This window comes from Notechis scutatus, chromosome 2 (genome assembly GCF_049901735.1).
Source record: "Notechis scutatus isolate UNSWTSFEM ecotype Mainland chromosome 2, rNotScu1.2, whole genome shotgun sequence".
NCBI classification, from domain to species: domain Eukaryota; kingdom Metazoa; phylum Chordata; class Lepidosauria; order Squamata; family Elapidae; genus Notechis; species Notechis scutatus.
Window position 1 is genome coordinate 98,579,312 of NC_142010.1, and position 19,277 is coordinate 98,598,588.

General features: G+C 36.7%; 1 long non-coding RNA gene across 1 annotated transcript in view; it reads left to right on the top strand.

Annotated features, from left to right (window-relative positions):
* Positions 1–17,208, top strand: part of LOC148132139 (uncharacterized) — a 125,376-nt gene extending 108,168 nt beyond the window's left edge. Inside the window, exon 3 of the long non-coding RNA XR_015747629.1 lies at positions 17,112–17,208. This is a non-coding gene — a long non-coding RNA (uncharacterized LOC148132139). The remainder of the gene's footprint in view (positions 1–17,111) is intronic.
* Positions 17,209–19,277: the final 2,069 nt, after the last annotated feature.

The following is a 19,277-nucleotide window of genomic DNA, read 5'->3' on the forward strand; positions in this document are numbered from 1 at the left end:
TACCATTTCATATCTTATTAACATTTTCAATTTTCTATATGACTTCTCCTCTCCTTTAAATTTTCTCAATTTTATTTTATTTTATTTATCTCCTCTCAATTCATATCATAATATTTATTATTCTTTGTCTGTTCTATTCCAGCCAACCATTTATTTTTCTTCTTTAAAGAAAGAAGAAAGACTTCTCCTGTACACTATATGGAGTATGATGCCTTTATCTCTTTCCCCACTTAATATAAAACACATGACATACATTGGGATTCTGTCTGGTACATTCTAAAATTATACTATATTATCAAAAGTAATACAAATCTATTCATTAATATTGATATTCATTCATATCTTAAACATTTAACTCATTGCTTTTCAATTAAATCACATACTTTTGTGGGAGCCCTATTTTCCATAATTATCCCCCCCCCCCACATCACATATTATAGCTCGATATTTCATTAAAATGTTCCTCCTAACATCTTGCTCCCCACCATTAGGGCTTCTCATCCCTTCCTTTCTCTCTTGCTTCTTCTTCTCCTTGTCCTCTTTAACCCCTTGTCTCTCCACCTCCCTTTTATTCTGCTTTCCCCCTTTCTGTTGTTTCTTAACATAATGTCCCCTTTTCACCTTATTCTTCTCTTTTTGGGCTGTTTTTCCAGATCTTAAAGACCTTTTTTCCTTTTTCTCTTGCTTTTTCCCTTCTCCAGTCAAAGTCATTTGTTCATCAAAGATGGCTTCTTCTTCTTCTTTGTCCCCATCATCCTCATTCTGCTTCACATAAGTATAAACCGCCATTTCTAAGTATTGAAAAATAGTGTCAAGACCATCTTCCCCTCCTTGTTTTTCTCTTTCATATTTTTGATATATAAGTTTCAATCCATCCATAGATGATGCCATTGTGTAGAGAAAAAGTTTTTCCAAACAACCCACCCAGATGTTTTAATCAGAAGTAATTTCCAAGGGTTCCAAAATCACCAAACAATCCAAACAGACTATTTCTTTTAGATACCTTCTTCTTCTTCACTTTCTCTTTCTGGGGTTAAAGTAATCACAAATCCTTTTCAAATATATACATATATATATATATATATATATATATATATATATATATATATATATATATATATGTTTTCTTAAGTTTTCGCGGTACTTACATGTATGGTGTTCGGCTTGGTTCGGTATTTTCCCACGCATTGTAGTTCTTTTAAGTTGTAGCAACGTTCAGCAGAATCTCATCTGCCATCATCAGGTTTGTATTGTGTCCGTCTGTGGTCAGACTTTTACAGTGGTTTCAGATTTAAATTTGGGGCAGCCTATTGCTGTGCCAGAATGGTTTTTCTTCATCCTGATTGGTTGGGAGTCTGGTCTGTGTTATTGGTCTCGGAGTTTGCTGTGTTCTGCTTGATGGGTGTTTCGATATCTTCTGTCTGTTTTTGCTCTTTTGTATCTTGATTGGCTGGCAGCATTGTGTTACTTTAATGGAGGTCTTTAGTGCAGCTTGGCTTCGGGTAAATGGAGCTATCATTAGTTAGGAAGCTGGGTTTCATCTGGGTGCCTGGTTGGGGTGTGTTTGAGCTGGAGGTATCAGGGGGGATCTGTTTGTACCCAGGTGTTTGCAATATATATATATTGGAAGTTTTTTAGTGTTTAAGAACTCTTTGCAATTCTAGGAAATCTTCTCCTTATTTTCAATTTTTGCTCTAATTTTTTTCACTCTCCCTTCCCACTCACAGCCAAAAAGGTTTTTTTATTTTTTTCCGCTGTCACTTTAGGAAGGAGAGTAGAACAAAGAAAAAACTTTCCCCTTTAGAGTATTCGCAGCTTGTAACTCTCACAAGGAATAATATATAGTTAGCAGCCTTCAAGGTTCCAGGTCACTTTCTCCCGTCTTGTCCTGGTTAGAAGCAACTTTCACTGTTCTTCCAGCTTTCTCCCTCCTGCACCTGCTTTCCTGGCTGCAGCTTTCTTCGTGGCGGCCATTGCTGACCGCCGTTCCTCCGCCTCGGGAAAAGGGGGTTTAACCGGCTGGGGAGGGGTTTGTGGCACCCCAAACCCCTTGCCGGATCCCCTGTCTTCAGCTGCCTCTACGGGCAGCTATATCCCCCAGATCCAAATGGATCGGGGGAACCTTGGCGGCGAACGCAGCAGGGATCGCGCGGTCGCGAATCCCTGCTGCCGCCGAAAGCTTGCAAACCAGAAGTCCCTAAGTCATGTTTGTATTGAAGTGTAAAAACCTGGAACCACATTGTTCATGGAAAGAGATGTTTTTAAAATGTAAAAATAAAAAAAATATTCTAAAAAAAAAAAACTCTAAATGCTATTATAATGTTGCTTGTCCTATGAAGTCTCCAGTACCAAAAAGAGTTTTTCTTTTCCACAAAAATACATTTATTCCTTAAAATTAATTTCAAAGCCTTAATGTCCCAAGTCAAGTATTCCAACCTTTTCTGAGCCATTAATCTGTTTAAAATATTCTAAAGACAAAACCTTTAGCAATGGTAAGGTGGAAAGTTCATAGTGAACTGAGAAATTCTTTTGTGCCTGTACAATACATTTGATATTGCAAGACTTGTTTTAATAATTAAAGGAAATGGTTTGTACACAAAGGAAAAACTAAATGGACTTCTATGGTTACCAGTTATTTGCTATATCATGGTTAATGAATTCTAAAAAAATAAAAACTAAGATATATTGAGAGACAGAGACACACAGAGAGAGACATACGGTACACAGACATAGAAAGGATGCAAACCTATTTGTAGAGAGTCAGTTTGGTGCATTTGTTAAGGTGCTGGGCTAGAAACTGGGAGACCATGAATTCTAGTCCAACATTAAACACAAAGCCAGCTGGGTGACCTTCAGCCAGTCATTCCCTATAAGCCCTAGAAAGGATGCAATGGCAAACAACTATAAAAAAAAATCTTGACCGCAAGGACTTTTCCAGACAGTCACCTGGAGGAACATTGAAGAAACAAACAAATAAGTATTTTGCATGATATTATGGATTATAAAAACAACACTTTATTATAAAAATTAATGCTTGCTTTGTCTATACTACACTCTTCACTATTCCTTCTTTTTAAATGGAATGTGTGATAGAACTAAAGAAAGTAACGAAATCAAGACATTCCTTAGCAAAAGGTCTTACACTCAGCCATATTCTCTACCTTGAACAAAACTGGTTAGAAAGAGAAGACAAAGGAAAGACACAATAGGAACAAAAACAAAGCATCCTATTGATTGAGATCCATATATAGAAAAGATACCCTGCAATTATTGCTTAGCTGGTTGTTTCTGGGATGTCCTTTCTATTATAGTGCCACACAGCTAAAAGAAATATTAAGAGTTAGAAATTCCACTGAGGTCTGCAAGTCCAATGTTCTACCCAGTGCAAGAATCCAAGCCGAAGTATTCCAGTGGTTGTCCCACATGTTGCCGCTTGAAAACATTCAGCAAAAGGGAATGTGCAAATGATTCATGTTTACTTTCAAGGAGGTGCTTCGCGGGAATCTCTCTTGGGAAAAGGTACAGTTTCCTCAAATGATTTTATCAGATGCCATGTTTATGTGTCTGCACACTCTGAAGCACTTTTTCAATTGAACTGGAAGGCCTGTGCAGTCTCATTCTTATTTTTATATAATTTTTCAAACTTTCAGCAGAGTCTGCCTCCCTATGACATATTTCTGTGACCTACGCTTGAAGATAAAACAGAAGTTGGACATTCTTTTATGTGACAGCCCTAGAGATACCTGAGTAGTGCTATTCTACTCACTTTTCAATCTGGATATAAAACTGGATATAATCTTAATATTTCCTTCTGGCTATCATTCTCTGGTTATCATTAATCCCTGAACTCACTTCAATCTGTCTCAATTTTTCTTAAAAATTGAACTCAAACCATTTACCACCAGGTCTTCTTAGTAGACATGGATATAAGCTGAATATTTCTGGCTAAATATTCCGCTTTGTCTTTCTTGCAGCCCCTCATCCTGCTGACACAATTAATCTATGGTGCACTACAGTTCCATTAGTCATGGTATTAACACAGAAACTGTTCTGGATTCGAGAAGATGATTTTCCCACATCCTTGCATTTTACTGTAAATTGAAATGGTGTTTCTACCTTGTAGGAAGTATTGTGAATTAATAATTCAATCCCCCACTTTTCCAAGAAAATCTATTTTGGGCCAAAAAAATGAAAATCTTTTCTCACTACCTCATTGCTGAGAGAAAAACTCTGTTTGTGCTACTGATTTGTTTTGTCATTTTGCCATTTGCCAGGCTAGGCTGTTGTATTCCCATGAACCTCTCTCTTGATTATTCAGAGTTCACTCACTTTTACAGCTCTCCTGAACAACAAAAGCATTTAGACCTGTATATCGCTGCACAGTACTTTACAGCCTCCTCTAAAGGGTTTACAGAGTCAGCATATTGTCTCCAACAATAAAAAGGTTTTACTGACCTTGTAAGGATGGACAGCTGAGTCAACCTTGAGTCTTCTCAGGACTCAATTCCTTGGAGTGGGCAGAATTTCATAATTTTTATTGCATGGGATGGCCCACCACATGCTGAAGACCCTACTTCTGACTCCCCTTTAACTGCAGATATTTATATCTGTAGCCCATTCACTATATACCCTGAAATCCTTTTATAAAATTACCTTTTTAGCAAACTACTACCAGGTTGTATGGAACCTTTTCACTCTTACCTCTCCTTGTGTCTAGCAAAAATATTGACTTGCCTCATACAACTCTCAAAGAAGGGTCTCATGCATTTCTTTTCCAGATCAGTTTTTCTTATTCTACATCAGTAATTAAGAGGCTAAATGAAGAATTATATGTTTGTATCTGTTATTTTTTATTTTCTCTGAATGGACTAGAATAGCATAGTTTTAAGGGTTTTGTTCCCCCAGATCCAATACCCACAATTAACTTTTGCTTCAAATTGTCATCCACAAATTAACTTCCTGAGAATTGACTTAATTATTAATTCTGCTTACTGAAGAAAGAAAGAAATGAAATATTTGGAGTACTTTTTCTTTAGCGCATTGTTGTTGTTGTGAGATCACAGTGACTTTCTGTTTCTTTGTGAGAAGAGAAATATGCCTATTTGGGAAGATAGGAGGAGGAGATGAAAGGAAGAAATGGAACAAAAGATAATGACAGATGAAGATGAAAAACAGAAAGCTTCCTTAACTGAAAAAGATCCTAAAGTATAAAGTTACCCAATTCTGAATTCAGCCATTGCTCTCTTATGACTAATTATATATTCATTTTTTATAATTCTAGAAATCCAGGAGAGACTTCCTCAATTTCAATGTAGCAGAGAACAAAAGGTAAATTGAGGACTATTTTAGAAGGTTGACTAGTTAGTAAACTGAATAAGCTGTTCTTTAAAAAGGGTGCAACAAAATAACATATCTAAACATTGGAGTTGCTATGTTGTGGATTTGTGATAAGGTAAGTTATAAGAGTAGCTTGTGATTTCCAACCAGTGTCCATGGAAAGACAAATCCAGACTGATAAAATATCAACTTCTTTGCTTCTAGCCTTGATTTGTCAGTTTGGTTCATTTGATATGGAAAGCCAGTGACACAGACCAAAGTGATTTGAACGAAGTCTTATACCCTTTAGTGCAAAACAAAATGGGGTCTCCCAAAGGAAAGACCAAGAATGAAGGGAAATTTACAGTATATATGTAGTACAATGACCAAAAGCAATCAATTAAAAATTAACCTGTAAACTATGCTGGCATCAGATTCCTAGCAAACTTTTGACCATGTAAGGTGCATTATTCAAATCTTATCACTTCCTTAGCCTTTTCCTCAACATCCTGCCTGGTATTATGAGGGGGGAAAAATTCTCAGAGGATTGGGAGAATGTCAAAAAAGTAGAAATAGAGAAGGAATGTTTGCTAATTGGCACATGAAGAAAGGCAGCCTTGAAGTGTCTGGTTCTCAGTAAGCCTTATAAATTGTTGTGGCAATGTAACTGATATGTTTCTTTTGTTAAGATAAGATTTAAAAAATCTTTATTAAAGAAAGTAACTTTAGAGGAGCGGAGAAGTAACTTGAGGTTTATCAATTATGAATATGCATGTTTAGATTTTATTCATATGTATGCTTATTATTTTCTCCTCCTTTTTGAATTATTCCACACATTTTAGAACTTATTTATGGGAGTTAAAATCCAACTATATTTAGCAGACTATGGATATTAAGAATTAATTCAATCATTATAAGAAGAGATCAGTTCTGTGGCCACATTCTCCTCCCCTTTGATATATTAGGACAAGACTGGTTTATGCAGCAGTAGGAATCAAATTGTACTTAGCCATTCAGAAGAGTTCACATTCTTATCAACTTTTTCATAAACAAAATTATCTTCAGTCCATAGAAGCAAGGATCAGATTAATTCTAAATTCTTTCTACTTGATGTGCTAATTTTTGCTATTTTATATAAAGTGTAGAAAGGCTTTTACATAGTCTCTTATTATGTTGCTTATAGACTAAGGTCACCAACCAGTGGGCCAACCAGTGGGCCATGTCCGCAAAAAAAAATTGGTTGTCCACAGAGAAATGTCACCCTCAGAGCACCCCCACAAAGCAATTAATCCAGGCTGTGCAGGAACACAAGGCTGCGCTTCCCACATGGCCCGCCCTCCCCGTCCACTCACCCCTTACCTGGCAAACTTGCCTGCTAAGTTGCTATTTTTCCTTTTTCTGACCATCAGCTGTTCTGCTGTGCCGGGAGATTTAGACTAGCTAGAAAGCAGAAAATCATTGGATTTCTTGCTTTCTAGATAATCTTTAGATCTTAAAAGCAGAGCCAAACCTTTATTGGATTTCTTACTTTCTAGCAGATCTTTAGTTCTTAAAAGCAGAGCCGAACCTTCTTTAGGAGTGAAGCAGTGCAGACTCAGCTAGCCGATGGTAGGAACACAGATCTCTATGTGAATCTGTGATTCTGTGAGCAACTCAATCTGCCTGCCTGCTTTGCCTGATTTTGGGTAAAATTTGCTCTTTTTTTATAAAAAAAATCAATATTTATTTAAATATTTATAATATTTACGCAAGCCATGCCCAGCCAGTTACATGACCACCAAACCACACCCACAAATTAGGCCATGCCCACAGAACTGATTGTTAAGAAATTTGAATCCCACCCCTCCCTCTGTGTGTGTGTGTGTATGTGAGAGAGAAAGAGAGGGGGGGAGGGATGGAGGGAGAGAGAGAGAGAGAGAGAGAGGTTAGATCAGATCTCTCTCTCTCTCCCTCTCTCTCCCACTGTCAGAAAGCCACCGTCAGTTAAAATCCATGTTAGTGGTCCCCGGGATTTAAAATTATGAGTTTGGTGGTCCCTGAGGTCCAAAAGGTTGGCGACCCCTGAACTAAACTACTGTGAGATCAGTCTCTCTGAGATGGATTATTTATCTGCAGACATTTCATTACCCAACTAGGTAACAGAATCAGGGTTAGTGTGAGGCTTGCTGCCTGTTTATACACAGTGGCTTGCTGTCCCAGTTTTGGTAAGGTTTGCTCTGGAAATTTCAGCAGACAATGTCTAAAAACACAAGTAAATAATTATGACAAAAATTGAAGAAGTGGAATACAAAATTAAATGTTATGTAAACAATATCATAGTAAGAAATATGTAACCACTTAGTTCTATGAGATGATTGATAAAAAATAAGTAAAAAATGTCCACTTTTCTAGATCCAAAATTAGAAAAAAGAAAGCAAAAAAAGTAAAAGCTAGCAAAGTAACTTCTGAGTGTAAAGACTTGGTTTAAAAAATGAAACTAATTAAAACAACAAAAGATCCAGTGTAATATTAAGGACTTCATATGACAGGATGTAATGTGATATATTCAAAACAATTAGGAAAATACATAAACCAAGACAATAAAAGCTGGAAACACTTTAAAACTTTTTTTTCAATGAGATAAATTATGACAATAAAATGAATATACAATGAAAAATGACATTTTATTTCAAATGGCACCAATTCCAATTTTGGATAAATGTTTTGCAAAGAACAATTAACATATTCACAAAGAAAGTGGGGAAAAAATCTACAAATTTTGAGAAAGCATAAATGTAAACTAACACAATCTTCTAAGAAATGTGATGACAATGGCAGTTTGGTACAACACTGCAAAATGAAATCCAGATGAGAATATAAGAATGGGAAACTAAAAATGCAATGACAAAACTGACTATATATATTCATAACAGAAGTTTAATTAAATTCAAGCAGGAAATGGTTTATATGCATATCAAATATCACATAGTAAGGCAGGGTTGCCCACATCATTTGGAATGCAGATTTTGAGGAAGGAAGAGATTGACTATAAATATAAAATGAAATGATTTAAATAAATACAAGCAACCATTTCCAATACTACAAGAAAAGTAGACAATTTAGGTAGTAATTTATGTGTAAGGACAATAGAAAAAAAGGATGAAATGAGTAACAGAAAGTTTCTCCTTATGCTTTTTATGTACTACTTTTCTTATCTGTATCAGTATCTCATTTTTCTGTATCTCTTATTCTTTACTATCAGCTTGGAGATTGTAAATTGTCTATATGTTTATAAGAAAGCCTTTTTTAAAAGAAGGATTTCCAAATCTAGAATTTTGTTTTAAGCAGTGGAACTGAACCTTGTTATAATCCTGCCCTACCAAAATCTATTCCCCTTCAAACTTTTTTTCCCAGTTCACCAATGTAGCCTAAATTAATCTCTTATTATGTTGATTATTTCTTGGATTATTTCCTGGGGTCCCACAAACCACTCAGAGTGCTCCAGGTTTGATATAGAAACATCATAATGGTCTGGGAAGCCTTGATCTGTGATACAATCTGGCTTTTGTAATGTTGAAAAAAATGTGGTTGGGTGCAATTACAAATACAAGATATTTGTGCCTTTCCTCAGGTAGTTATAAGATCCAAATAAATATTCAAAAGATAGCTTCAGAAACAAGATCAGGAGAATTTGGACAAAGAGCACATAATCTGCAGTCCTAAATCTTATTTTTATAGTCCCTGATTAGGGACATGAGTCTTACTGAAAAAAATGAGAAAATAGTCTTGAAAGACTGCCACTAGCACTCAGACCCAAGTATTTCAACCTGCAGATTCAATCTGCATTGTGACTTTTAGTTGTCATTGTTGGATCCCTGTTGTTTCCTCACTGTACTTTTTAGAAAATCATTACTGATATTTCCTGAGCCTTCAACTCTGTTCATAATGCACAGTTATAACTCTTACATGCTGAGAGATAATCTTATGAGGTTTGATTAACTTTCTTATAACTTTCCTCAGGGAGAAGTATTTTTACAGCACATGAGGGCTTATCTGCAGGAAGCAGATTTTTGAAACGATAAAGGAAAGGATTAAAATAGTTTCCGAATAGGTCCCATGGAGACCATCCTTAAATTAAATATAAACATTGCTAAGCATGTATATAAATATGAGCCCTTATTATAATTGCCTCACCATGTTCTTTTCTTTGTTTGTCACCTGTTCTTTGTTCCTTGCAACCAACAACTCTAAATTAGAGGTCCAAGTCATAAGAAAGGACTATTTTGGACCATTTCCCCCACAAGCTGAAGAAAAAGACAATGTCAGAAATACACTCTAATACTGAAACACTGGTGTAAGAGTATGAAATAAACTCCTTTTTCTTTTGCTATTTTTGCCATGAGTGCTTTTCTGAGAAGAAATCTACATTGAGAGATGTTAAAATAGGAGGAGAAGGAGGAGGAGGGAGGAGCGAGAGTGGCAGGAGAAACAAATAGCATTGGTCAGTCATTACAAAAATGTGTGTGGGTGAGAGAGATAACATAAGTGAAAGGGAATATTCTAATAAGCCAACAAAAGTTTATAACAATATACACAGTCTCTCAAGTTAGCCATAATTTGTTAGACAATCTATTACATCCAGGAAGGAGGGAAAATACAACTGAGGGTCAAGTCATTTATGTAAAAAAATATATTGCAAGATGTAATGAAACAAAATCTTCAACATGCAAATTGGCTCTTTAAAAGTTTCCAGGCCATTGGTCTCACTTCTCATCATATGAATAAATGAAATTAAAAAAAAACCCACCTATATTTAATTTTTGTGTTCATAATGCTACAAATAGTGACATATTTTTCATTCCTTGGTAGTCTCAAGCTTTCCCCCCTCCAAAACAAGTCAGGGTTCACCCTTATTGTTCCAAGTACCCTTTTTTGCTTGTCTGCAAGTTCTGACTCTGAGCATCTTGAATTTATACTGAATTCACATAAATCTTTTCATATGCTCTCCAAAGAAATGAAATAATTTGTGTTCACTCTCAAGTCCTTCCCCATTCATACATAGATCTACATAATTTGTTTAATGATTTGCCAAAAAAAATTATTCCAATAGGCTGCCCTCTTTTACCTCTGTGGTGATAAAAGAAATCAAATGAAAAAGAAATCAAAAGTAATACCACTGAACAAAACCTATAGTAGCAATAATGCATGTACTGTATAAGCCACTTTTCATAACTGAAAACTTGATTGTGTCATGCCAAGTTTCCATTGCAAAAGTCTTTCTGAGCAATGGAGAAGAAAGGCAGTAAAAAAAATCAGACATAAATAACTCATGCACTAATAGTTGAATGTTGGATATCTCATGAAAAAAGGGACAAGTTCTATATAGGACATGAGATAAGATTGATTGGAGTTGCTATAGTTCCTGATTTCGTCTAAAAATAAAATTCCAAAGCTAAGTAGAGACATCAGAATATTAGAGGTATCATGAGAGTTAAAATAGACTCTTTCCATGGATTGTAGAAGACCAGCTGAGGTTCCCAAAGCAATAACAACAATGTTGCTTTTTTTGGGGGAAAATAATTTTTAATTTTTGAAAAAAAGAATCACATTATATATCAGATAGTTTGTGTATCATGAGAAACATGAAAACCTGATCATTATTTTTACAAAGTTTGCTGGAAAGAAGAAGCTATGTTCCAAGTAGATCTGAGATCTGCATCCTCCTATCCTTCCATTAGAGCCTGAAGACTGGCTCTGCCAATTGCCCTGAAGGACTACCACACTGGAAGTGGCTATTAGACTGATAGCAAACCCCACCTCCTGCTTCCCTATTTGTCCATTTTTTATTCTTATCTCACTTTCTTCTCATTGTTTTCTTTTTCGTTGTTTATTCTATTGTTCCTTCACTTTGCTATGATCACGTTTACACTTCTTTTCATTTCTCCATTTTTATTGTTGTAAACCATTTAGAGTAGTCACATAACACAATGGCAAATAAATTAAACAAACAAATAAACCCTATTTACAAATCACTCAAGAGTTATAATTAAAAAGACAAAGCTAACCAACCTAGAATACCTCTTCTTCACAGTCAATACCCAGATAATCTGGAAATGGGACCAGATAAACAATCGGAGAAGAAAGAATACCATGATCAAGGAACAATCAACATAAAGGCTAATAAGGATAGATACTGTATATAAACAGGCATCAGGGCCCACCCTCCTGGGCAATGATGATGTTATCTAGTTGAGGAATGAAGCATCAGCAAGAAAATAATCATACTCAAGAGCACCAAGAACTCATTGACAAAAGGGCTAGTCTAAGCTGCATTAATATTTCCATTAAACCTAAATCAAACTTTCAAACTTCAAAAAAAAAAAAAAAAACCCTCTGTAATTTAGCTAAGCCAAATAGAATATAAAAATTGGTTCTCAGAATACATTTCATTTAGCACAACATAATATTTCTTCCATCTTGGGTCAAAGTGAACTTTCTATAATGGAAATGAATACTTGCCAATTACACTATATAGAACAGCGGTCACCAACCGGTGGGCCGTGGAAATTTTTTGGTGGGCCGTAGAAAAAATGGCCCCCAAAATCTGGGCCATGCAGTTCTTGCGCCTCCTGGGTCTCCAAGGGACCCTGGAGTCAGGTCCCTGAGATGCACGTGCCAACCAGATCCCACACACGGCGGCGGCAGCAACAACAGTCCCCACCCCAGCGCCCGCTGTCAGCTCTTCCCCATTAGTTCTCTACTTTTGAATTGCTCCCGGCTCTCTTTGCACTCCGCCCCGCTGCCCATATGCAGACAGGCAAGGAAAGGGAGACAGACCCATGTGCAGCTCTCAGCTCTTCCAGCCCTCGCTGCCTCTCCCAACATCTAATCCTCGGAGATGCCGGCAAAGCCGCTGCAGTGGTAGTGCCCTGAGTTGCTTGCTTCTTCTCTACTGCCTCCTCCTCTTCCAGCACCACCTCCTTCTCTGTGCAGGGTGATTCTTAATTAACTGAGCATACTAAGGCAACTCAGGGCACTACCGCTGTGGCAACTTTGCCTGAATCTCTGAAGCTTCGATGTTGGGAGAAGCAGCAAGGGCTGGAAAAGCTGAGAGCTGCACATGGCTCTGTCTCCCTTTCCTTGCCTTCCTTCATGTGGGGGGAGGGGAAAAGAAAGAGAGAGAGACGGGAGCAATTCAAAGCTAGAGAACTAATGGGGAAGAGCTGACAGCGCTGGGGGTGGGGACTGTTGTTGTCGCCCCCACTGTGTGTGGGAGCTGGTTGGCACATTCATCTCAGGGACCTGACTCTGGGGTACCTCAGAGAGCTGGGAGGCACGAGGACTGCAAGTGGGAGCGTTTGGTGGTTTTTAAGATCTCCTAGAATGCGGTAGTTGGCATTTTGTAGGTCACAGTGAAAGTGTGCATTTGTTTTGCCTCCTTTCCTCCCCTGGTAATGCAAGATATGCTTTCTTTCTCCCCCCTCCACCCCCAAATAATCACTGGCTGTGGCTGGGTTTGGCAGCAAAGTGCTAACGTGAGCGAAGTGCCAGGGACACCTTTCCTTGCCTGTCTCCAGGTGAGGTTGAAAGAACCTCCTCCCAGCTTTTCCTTGGCTGCAGATCATAGCCTCTCAATCCTCCACCCGGGATCTGAAAGGAGCTCCCACTTTCTCCCCTTCCGCTCCCCCATTAATCACCAAAAACAGCAGTCTTTCTGCAGGCAGATGCCTGCTGAGAAGCCCCTGGAGTGGCAGCCAAGGGGTGCTGACCCCAAGGAGAGCAAAGCCCCCTTTTCTGCCTCTGCTCCTCCCAGCAACAGTTGCCCCGAGGCCCCTCAGCTCAGAGACACACACACCCACTCTTCTGTCTCTTTGGAAGGTGCCAGGTGGGGGGAGGCTTCCAGCCCAGAACGTTTTATTTTGTTATCATTAAGCATTTACATTTTTGTTATAATTAAATAAGTAAGTGTGTGTGTGTGTGTGTGTGTGTGTGTGTGTGTATTTTTATATTAAATATATTAGCTTTTTTTTTAAAAAAAAAATCATATTAGTGGTCCTCGGGATTTAAAAGTATGAGTTTGGTGGTCCCTGAAATCCAGAAGGTTGGCGACCCCTGATATAGAACATGAAAAAAGTCAGTTCTACAATTAGCTATTAGTATGCTATCCTTACCTTTCTATTCATTACATTTTCACCTTCTTATCTTGATATTCAGGAAAGCACAATTCTTATAACTTAGTAGTAATCTACAGGTCCCACTGGTAAGAGTGAGGTGTCATGTCAAACCAGGTTTCTAATATTTCCCAAATAGCAGTTGGTTATTTACAGGATTTACAATCTCCTGTTATAGCTTAATGCCTCACAGTTGCTATCTAAAGTTACAATATTTCAGTTTTTATAACCTGACTCAATCTCTGGATACTGGATGATGTATTTTAAAAAATATATAGTAAGCTGAAAAAAGACCAACTTCTATTTCACTTCCAATTTATGCATATGTATAAATAGAGATATAATATAAAAACACATAGAAACACAAATTACTTAAAAACATAGAATAAAAATAAATAGCCCCAAGTATTTTTCTAATTAATAATTATAGCTAAACTCATTAGAAAGAAACAAGTAAATGACCTTTAAATTGTACTTAAAAGCATAGTAAATACATTTGCACTCATGTTTAAATAGGTATTTAACCCTTAGGACTTGAGGATCTTGGTTTGTAAAGCATCCTACATTTTTAAATCCATTGCAGCCCCTCCCTTGTGGTTTAAAAGGGATTTAATATTGCATTGCATTAAATAGTCATGATTGCCTCTTGCCCAACATTTGCTTAGATTTTCTTATAAGAAAGTTCCATTCAGCTGAGATCCCTGGCAATTTCATATGGATTGCACACTTTTGTTGCTATTAATCCCAGCTGGGAGATTAAAGAGCAATTTTCTCTTTAAGAGCCATTGGTGACTTGGCCCATATCAGTGTCTTTTCGTTCGGCATTATGGATAGTCAACTCTCTTAATTTCTTTTAAGAAGTAGAAAGAAAAACATATTTGTTAGAGGGAAGGAAAACAGGAATTGTCTTTAAAAGCATCCTGACATATACATATCACAGGGAACAAAAAGGAACCAAGCAGAGAGCAAATTGCTGTTCTGATTGCTATGCAGAGTTGGTCATTGGCTGTTGAAAGAAAAATAAACTTTTTCATTCCTGGCCAGATGCTTAGATCTTCCATGTATTCATATATGTATTTATTTATTTTTATTTATTTATTTATTTTTGTCAATTGCTTACAAGATAATAGGTATAAGTAAAAACATAGTTATGAACACATGGATACATATAAGAAAAATAAAAAAATAAAAGAAACAATAGGACAGGGATGGTAGGCATGTTGGTACGCTTATGCACGCCCCCTACAGACCTGTTAGGAAAGGGGTGAGGTCAATAGTAGACAGTCTAAGGTTAAGTTTTTGGGGTTTGGGGAAGAAACCACAGAGTCAGGTAGAGTATTCCAGACATTGACCACTCTGTTGCTGAAGTCGTATTTCCTGCAATCAAGTTTGGTGCGGTTAACCTTGAGTTTGTATCTATTGTGTGCTCTTGTGTTGTTATGGTTGAAGCTGAAGTATTCATTGACAGGTAAGTCATTGCAATGTATGATTTTATATACTATACTTAGATCGGACAGAAGGCGGCGTAGTTCTAGATTTTCTAGGTCTAGAATTTTGAGTCTGGTGGCATAAGGTATTCTGCAACAAGTAGAGGAGTGGAGAACTCTTGTGAAATATTTCTGGACTTTCACAACTGTGTTAATATCAGATACGTAATGTGGGTTCCAGACTGATGAGCTGTATTTGAGTATTGGTTTAGCAAATGTTTTGTATGCTCTAGTTAATAGTGTAATATTACCAGAGAAAAAGCTACGTAAGATTAGGTTAACAACTCTTAATGCCTTTTTGTCTATGTAGTTACAGTGGACTCTAGCAATTAGATCATTAGAGATGAGTACTCCAAGATCCTGGACAGAGTTTGGATCATCAATAAAGCCAAAGATCTTTGGAGGATCCAATCTGGGTCTATCACCAGAAAAAGATTTAGTCCTCCAAGCATGCAGAGATAACAAAGGAGTCTCCCTTGAATGCCAACTGGCATTCAGGCATCCTGCAAGAAAAGATAACACTGCCCAAAAAAATCCCTTTCACAGAGGCGGCCAGCCACCTCGGTGATCCCTCGCTAACATACACTGAACAAATAAATAAATTTAAATCTGGATGGAATTATATATGTGGTGGTAGGGCCACACAAGATGCTACCACCACACTTCCACGTAGAAAGCAGACTCAAACCCACCCAGAAGATGAGACACAACCACAGACCAGAAGCTGTACCACAGCTGCATCACTACCCGCTTCAAACCACTCCGACCCATACATGAAGCGAACTGACGCCCACCATGAAGATGTGGCATGACCATGGACTAAGAAGAAGAAGAAGAAGAAAAAGAAGAAGAAAAGGTTTATAATGGCTTTATCTGTTGATGAACTGAGAGAGGAATATGGTAAAATAAAGAAAGAAGGCAAAGACGCTGTGAGAGAAATTTTTCACTTTTTAGAAATGGCGCTTGCTACTTATCAGCAAACACAACAATTGATGGAGGAAGCAGAAGAAGAAGAAGAAGAAGAAGAAGAAGAAGAAGAAGAAGAAGAAGAAGAAGAAGAAGAAGAAGAAGAAGAAGAAGAAGAAGAAGAAGAAGAAGAAGAAGAAGAAGAAGAAGAAGAAGAAGCCATCTTTAACGAATCTACAAAGTTGATTAAGAAAGGAAGGAGAAAGAGAGGAAGGAAAAAGGACATAAGACTTAAAAAAACATCCAAGAAAGAGAAAAATAAGATGCAAAATCAATACAATGTTGGAAAGCAAAAGAAAAGAGAAATACAACAGAGAGGGGAAGCTAAGGGGGGTAAAAAGACCAGATGGGATAAGATAGGAAGGAAGAAGGGGGGGAAAAGCCACAAAGGTATGAAACAAGATGTGAAAAAGAATTTTTTTTTTTAGGGATAAAGGGTAATGTATAACTTTGTTTCAAAAGGATTCTGCAAGGTACATAAGATAGTATTGTAGTATTTGTATTAGAAATAGAAAATTAGAATTTTATAAGACTTAAGTAAAGATTAAAACATTAACGGTTTAATAATGATAGATTTTAAGATTTAATAAAATATTAAAAGGAATATTTAAAATATTTAGTTTAAGTATAGAGTTTAATTGACTATTGTGTGGATGTTAGTATGAACTTATTATTGTAGCATTTGTTTTTGAAATAGATAATTGGAATGTTATGAGATTTAATGTTTAATTATATATTTAACTACTTTATGGATTTATTATTTTCTTTCTCTCTTAAAAACTAGTAGGTAGAATGTACCAAGCAGAATCAGATAGGGAACTAGGTGTTACCTTAAATGTTAATTTAGGGGAGCGATGGAAAGGCATCATACTTCGATTAGTGATTTCAGGAGAAATCTTTTTTTTTTTTCTACTATAGGGAATGAGATAAAAAGATAATTGGAAAAGAATGGACAAAAGATACAAGTATAATGATTTAAATTAAGATGAAATAAATAAAATAGAATTAAGAAGAGTGGAAAGCGGGGAGAAGTTATAATGAAGATATAGAATGGTAAATAAGATAGGTAATGGTATATATGATGAGCATAAATTTAATTGAAGTCCATATAAAGAGAGGTAATCCGGGGCCAAGCTACTTTTTAAAAAGAAGTTTTATGTTTTTGTGTTTTGTGTGTGTATTTCTGTTTGAGATTTAATAAAACCTTGGAGGAAAGCTAGAGGAGAATAATTGCAAACAAGACAGAGGGAAATATGAATATGATGATTATAAAATGGATAAATATAGAAGAAATGTAACTGAATAAGAGCAAAGAGAAATAATGAGAAATCTGCTAAAAGATATTTAAGTGGAAATGGGATATATCAGAACTATATTGTATAAAACAATGTTTTATCTGCCTTGTAAAAATTTATAATGGAAAGAGGTTTAATGTCTTCAATGTTTAATGATGTTTTGTTTGTCTTTAAAAATTAATAAAATCTGTTTAAAAAAAAAAGAAAGAACACAGCCAAGCCCCCACCCAATCAAGTCACACCCCCACTAGCAGTTAAAAGGAAGAAGCAGCTGCAAGCTCACACTACTCCGAGAAGCACAAAGCCTGAAGATGATGAATGAGACTTCATCGAAATGTTGCCTAGATACTTCCAATTTTATGCGGGAGAAAACCCGAATAACCAAAGATCCATATATGTGTGTGTGTGTGTGTGTGTGTGTGTGTGTGTGTGTGTGTGTGTGTTTTCTTAAGTTTTCACGGATACTTACATGTATGGTATTCAGCTTTGTTCGGGTATTTTCCCACGTCATTATAGTTGTGCTTTTAAAGTTTATTTATTTATTTTATTTATTTATTTGATTTGCCAATTGTTTACAAGATAATAAGTATAAATGTATACATAGTTGTGAATACATGAAATGGTTACATACAAGAAAAATAAAAGAATAGGAGAAACAATAGGACAGGGACGGTAGGCACGTTGGTGCGCTTATGCACGCCCCCTACAGACCTCTTAGGAAAGGGGTGAGGTCAATAGTAGACAGTCTAAGGTTAAAGTTTTTGGGGTTTGGGGAAGAAACTACAGAGTCGGGTAGAGTATTCCAGACATTGACCACTCTATTGCTGAAGTCGTATTTCCTGCAATCAAGTTTGGTGCGGTTTACTTTGAGTTTGTATCTATTGTGTGCTCTTGTGTTGTTATGGTTGAAGCTGAAGTATTCATTGACAGGTAGGACATTGCAATGTATGATTTTGTATACCATGCTTAAGTCAGACCGAAGACGGCGTAATTCAAGGTTTTCTAGTTCTAGAATTTCAAGTCTGGTGGCATAAGGTATTCTACAGCGAGTAGAGGAGTGGAGAACTCTTCTTGTGAAATATTTCTGGACTTTCTCAATTGTGCTAATATCAGATACGTAGTGTGGATTCCAGACTGATGAACTGTATTCGAGTATTGGTCTAGCAAATGTTTTGTATGCTCTGGTTAGTAGTGTGATATTACCAGAGAAAAAGCTACGTAGGATTAGGTTAACAACTCTTAATGCCTTTTTGGCTATGTAGTTGCAGTGTGCTCTAGCACTTAGATCATTAGAGGTGAGTATTCCAAGGTCCTTTACAGAGCTTGGGTCATCAACAAGATCTTGACTATTCAGCTTGTATTTTATTTTCTGATTTTTTTGCCAATATGTAAGACAGAGCATTTATTTGTTGAGATTTGAAGTTGCCATTTGTTTGACCATTCGGATACATAGTCAAGATCTTTTTGAAGGGTAGCAGTATTGTCTGTGGTATTGAACAGCTTTACATCATCAGCGAAGAGAACGCAATTGCTCTTAATATGATCACAGAGGTCGTTTATGTAGAGTATGAAGAGAGTTGGTCCTAGAACACTGCCTTGGGGAACACCACTATTGACAGGTACTGGATTTGATAGGACGCTCCCGATTTTGACCATTTGTTGTCTGTTTGACAGGAATGCTTCTATCCAGTTATTCAGTTGTCCAGAGATACCATAGGATTTTATTTTTAGGAGTAGTTTGTCGTGTACCACTGAATCAAAGGCTTTACAGAAGTCTATGTAGATTGCGTCTATTGTTTTGCCCTGGTCGAGTTGTGTCGTCCATATGTTTTTGCAGTGTAAGAGTTGCAGATTACAGGATAGTTTTTTCCTGAAACCAAATTGTTTATTGGAGAGTAGGTTATTTGTCTCTAAGTGAAGGATGATGGATTGGTTAATAATTGATTGGTTAATAATTATTTATTGATTAATAAATAATTGAAGTTGTAGCAACGTTTCGGCAGAATCTCATCTGCCATCATCAGGCTTCTGTATTGTTTTCGTCTGTGAGTCAGACTTTCGCA